This window comes from Setaria italica, chromosome VIII (assembly GCF_000263155.2).
Source record: "Setaria italica strain Yugu1 chromosome VIII, Setaria_italica_v2.0, whole genome shotgun sequence".
Lineage (NCBI taxonomy): Eukaryota > Viridiplantae > Streptophyta > Magnoliopsida > Poales > Poaceae > Setaria > Setaria italica.
The window spans coordinates 14,338,812-14,344,301 of NC_028457.1; the positions used below are offsets into that span (position 1 = coordinate 14,338,812).

General features: G+C 42.7%; 1 pseudogene; it reads right to left on the bottom strand.

Moving 5' to 3' along the window:
- The window catches only part of LOC101778224, a 17,879-nt pseudogene extending 12,739 nt beyond the window's left edge, over positions 1-5,140 (bottom strand).
- Between the last annotated feature and the right edge of the window lie 350 nt (positions 5,141-5,490).

Genomic DNA, 5,490 nt, shown 5'->3' on the forward strand with positions numbered 1-5,490 from the left:
ACTCCAACCGAGACAAAAGGAAACACCTTTTGTCCCGGTTAGAAGTTTATCCGGTTGGGCGCATCCCAACCTGGCACTAAAAGGGTCCTGGCCACCGACGCCCCCCCAGCTAGCCGTTGCAACTGGGACTAAAAGGGGGACCTTTAGTCCCGGTTGCAATTACCAACCGGGACTAATGCTCCCCTCCAAATTTCCGCACCCCCCCGCACCCCCTTTTGTCCCGGGCCAACTTTAAACCGGGATAAAAGGGGGTGGATCGAAAGTCAGTTCTCTACTAGTGCTTGTGAGCTCTGCTGTTGCCTGCGTCGCCAATCGTGATGTACAACGGGCCTTGGCTGTTGGCCTCCTTGCCATAAATCCTCGGATATGTAATGCACAGAAACCACATCATCAAAATTGACGAATTTTGACATGGCTCGAGTTAATCTGAACTTTGAAGATGAGTGAACGTGCAAGCACTACTAGGGAAAATGCATTTACTACCGGTTGGAACCCCCCTCTAGTACTAGTTGTGCAACCGGTACTGGTAATTTGGTACTAGAGGAGGATCCTTGAGTACCGGTTGAAATAACCCTTTAGTACTAGTTGCGGTTGAAATAACCCTTTAGTACCAGTTGGGATACCAACCGGTACTAAAGGGCCTTTCTTTTCTTATTTTCTATTTCTTTATTCTATATTCGTATTTTATATTTGTTTGTTTACATACACTAGTTCTAATACGCTAATATATATAAAGTTTTGTTTATCTTTAATATTACATTTGAGATAGTATTATATATATACATATTGTGCATACACATATATGAATAATATTACATATATATAGACATATTGTGCATACACATATCGTATCTACTATTCTAAACCCGAGTCCTAACGGTGCTGTAGATTTGATCCATCATTATAAAACTCCCCTGCTGGATTTATGACCTCATCCAGAACAAATCCACAGAGTTGTTCTTGTATTGCCCTGAAAATTTTTTGTGGTGATGAGTTTATCCTTCCTGTACATCATCAGTGTCATTGGCAAAGTTTATTATATATATAGTAGATCAATGGGTTTGCACAATTGAAACTTACTTCAAATATAAGCAAATAAGTTGAAATACTTAATCTATTTTTTCTAAGTATATACACAATTGGTTTTTAAAATATAAGAAAATAAATTGAAATACTTAATCTAATTTTTCTAAGTATATACACATGAATTTATTTTTGAAAAATAAAAGCATATGAATTGATTTTTGAAGTATATACACATGAACTAATTTTCTAAGTAGAACTAATTTATTGTTGAGAATTTTGTATACGTACGGTTAATTCGTGGTCGGTGATACGGTTCGGACGCATAAAGCCGTGGATAAACTCACATATGTAGTATCCGCTTAATTAGTACCCAGCTCCTGTCTCGAACACTACATATATGGAAAAGAAGTTATGAAATATTTTTTGTGTTAAATGAAGTGTCACAAGATGTGAAAATTCAACACATACCTTGAATTCAGTCTTCCAAACAAGTTCCTCCCTGAATTCACCTGTGTGAGTTCGACGGAATCGAGCCCATGCTTTGTTCATAGCGTCTATGATGTCAGTGTATTCTTATTTTTTTTCCTCAAAGAGTCGAAGACATATACGAAGCTCATATCAGGCACAATAATAATGAATATCCAATGGAATCTTTCTTACATTCTTCTTTGTGCCACACATCAACTTTGCATGTGCCTTATTTCTTAACAAACGCTTCAACCGTGATACTATAGGGAAATACCACATTACGTTCGCATGAACTTTCTTCTTGATAGCCTGCCCCTCAACATCACTAGAGTCATCTCGCCTGATCTTATAATGTAGCGCTTTGCACACAGGACAAGTCTCCAATTTCTCGTATTCCTCACCGCGATAGAGGATACAGTCATTAGGACATGCATGTATCTTTTGTACCTCCAGAGGGCAAACAACCTTTTTTGCTTCATATGTTGATTCATATGTTGAGGACGGCAATTCGTTCCCCTCGGAAAGCATGTTCTTTATGATTTTCATTAACTCATCAAAACCCTTACCAGAAACTTCATTTTTTGCCTTCCATTGCAGCATTTCCCGTATGGTACCCAACTTTTTGTGCCCCTATTTGCAATCTGGGTACAACAATTTCTTATGATCACCTAACATACGCTCGAACAATTTTGACTCCTTCACATTCCCACAATCTTCCTTTGCATCTTGCAACACCTGACCTAGTTCATTGATAGGACTTTCTGCCTTGCTCATCTCTTCTTCAACATCGCCCATTGGAGCATCTGCAAAGGCTCTTCCTTGGATCCAGTCATGAATGTTGTCATCTTCTTCTTCATCATTATCATCCATCATAACTCCTCTTTTCCCAGTTAGGCATGAATCCAGAACTGTATATGTGGGTGTGAATAGTATTTCTGGATGAGTAATCCTTCTCATTTTTACAATTTATGCATGGACAACAAATGAAACCAGATGGTGGTTTGTTGGATTTTACCTGATTGAGAAAACCACGTAAGCCATTAATGTACTCCATGGAACATTTGTCTGCATTGTACATCCATTGCCGATCCATCTAAATAACACATTCATATAAATGAATTAGCTAGAGAATATAGAAAAATTCTTGAATTAGCAAGAAATGAACATTATTTCCTACAAATTGATAATGTAGTTGCTAAATTAACATGATGTAATTTTCACTTATTTTTATACATTTCTAAGAATTAACATGATTTTATATAATTCTACCTACTTCAAGAATTTTTTCTAAGTTACATGATTTCCTACAATTTCCTATACAAAATGGTGCATATATTTAAAAAACAAATATGAGCTCTAAATAACATATTCATATAAATGAAAAAATTCTGCATTGTACCTTATTCTACAAATCACAAGTTACTGTAGCTCTAAAGCATAAAATTTAGTATACTATCCATGTATCAAGGGAGGATGAAGTTTCTAACCTTTAGAACACTTGAATGAGTGAAATCCCCGAGACATGGTCACAAATCTGGCAGCACCTCCCCTATGGCGCCATGGATAGGGTGAAGCTCTATGGTTAATTATTTTTATATTCCTACATTATATGAATTAGTTGGAAATTGTAGTAAAAATGTTGAATTAGCTAGAGAATATAGAAAAATTCTTGAATTAGCGAGAAATGAACATTATTTCTTGCAAATTGATAATGTAATTGCTAAATTAATATGATGTAATTTTCACTTATTTTTATACATTTCTAAGAATTAACATGAATTTATATAAATTCTAGCTACTTCAAGTCTTAAGTTAATGATTTTCCTACAATTTCCTATACAAAATGGTGCATATATTTAAAAAACAAATATGAGCTCAAAATAACACCTTCATATAAATGAAAAATTTCTCCATTGTACCTTATTCTAAAAATCACAAATTAATCTAGCTCTAAAGCATAAAACTTAGTATACTAACCATGAATCAAGAGATGATGAAGTTTCTAACTTTTAGAACACTTGAATGAGTGAGATCCCCAAGAAATGATCACAAATCCGGCAGCACCTCCCCCTATTTCGCCATGGATAGGGTGAAGCTTGAGTTGGAGGAGATGGTTCGGGCTGGAGGAAGAAGAGGGGTGTATACAGGAGGGACTTTAGTACCGGTTGGGAGCACCAACCGGTACTAAAGGTGGGGACATTAGTACCGGTTAGTGCCCCAACCTAGTACTAAAGGGGGTGTGCCACATTAGTACCGGGTTGGGTAAGCAACCGGTAATAATGTGCATCCCCTTTAGTACCGGTTGGGGGCAACCGGTACTAAAGGGGCTCACAGGCGCCCCCTCAGGGACTAGCTGTTAGGCCCGATACTAATACTAACATTAATATCAGGCCAAAAAGTAAGCGGTACTAAGTCCTAGGACGAGAGGTCATTTTTATAGTAGTGAAGACAATGGTTCAAAAAGAAAGGTGTGATGCACTACTACTCACAAAGCGCTCGTAGGCATGGACGTGTGAGGCGAAGATGACGTCAACACGGGCCTCGTAGAGCAGGCTCTCCATGGTCTTCCGCATGCCCTCGCCCTCGCCCTGGTGCGCGTAGTTCGTGCTGTCCCACAGCACGTGCATGAGCACGACCAGCCATGGCGTCCAGCGGCAGTCGACTGCGGCCAGGTCCCTCCGCAACCACTCTCGCTGCTCCGACCCCTCCCCGGAGTTGGCATCGGAGCCCAGCATGATGATGTGTCCCGCGCTGCCCATCGCATCAAAGGAGTAGGAGAGGTTGGGGTTGGAGTGGGAGCCGCTCTCCCTGTGCGGCATGCGCCACCGCGCGTCGTAGGCCACGATCCGGCACGGCGTGGCGTAGTCGGGCGGCTCGCGCAGTGTCTCCTTCACGTGGTTGCCCTCCGTAACCATCCACGGCTGTGCGCTCACTAGCGGCTGCACCAGCCGCCCCCACGAGTCCCACAGCGGCTGCTGCATGTCTGCGTAGGAGAGGTCGCCAGGGAGCAGCAGCATGTTGTGGTCCCCGGCGGCGCCGATCTGGGACAGTGTTGACGCCGTCCACTTTGTCTGGCTGATGTCACTGATGATGGCGAACTCGATGGGCAGATTGGCCGGAGGTGTCCGGAGGCTGAGCTCGTCGCCAGCCAAGCCGTACCGAGTGGCGGAGCTAGTGGTGGGTGGGGGGGAGGAGCCCCCCTACCCAACCAAAAATAATAGAGTCCCTTGAGTCCCCCTTCCATTTTTGAGGAGAAAGGAGGAAGAAGAGGGAGGAAGAGGGAGGAAGAAGAAGAGCCCCCTAAGGACCATCGCTAGCTCCACCACTGGTCACACAGGTAGTAGTAAGTCGTGCTCGGCTCCAGCGGGCCGATCATCATGTGGTGTATGGCGTTGGACAAGTACTGGTACGTGGTGCAATAGCCCATCTCGGACGCGCTGTACTTCCCCGGAGATGTCCTGTACTCTGCCACGGATGGCGCGCTCCGGTCGTCGGTGACCCATGTAATCCCCATGCCGTGCGTCCCCACAGCAGAAATGTGCACCTTCTGAGGATGGGATGCTGGCTTGTCGTGCTGCATCGGCACCAGTGGCCGGACATACTCTTCATCAGAAGGTACGACGGACGGCAACATCTGGGACCTCATGTCTTGAGCTTCGAGCAACCACAGCGTGGTGGCTTTGCCGGAGGTTCCAATTCGAACGGGTGGCCACTATCTTATACTCTCTTCGTTTCAAAATGTAGGCCGTTTATGCAGCTAAGTATAGGGTTATGTCTATAAACATAACAAGATCTATGTATCTAGAAAAATCAAAACGATCTATATTTTAGAACGCGGAATGCCGGAATGGGTACATGGTTCCTTTGGCTTTTATTATCGTTCGTTCTAATATAATATAATGCAATATTATATTGAAACTTGGTTAGAGCAGGTTCCTTGGCTACCAAGGCGTGTTCAGCACAAGTGATAGATGAATGGGCGTGGTAGAAACTCGA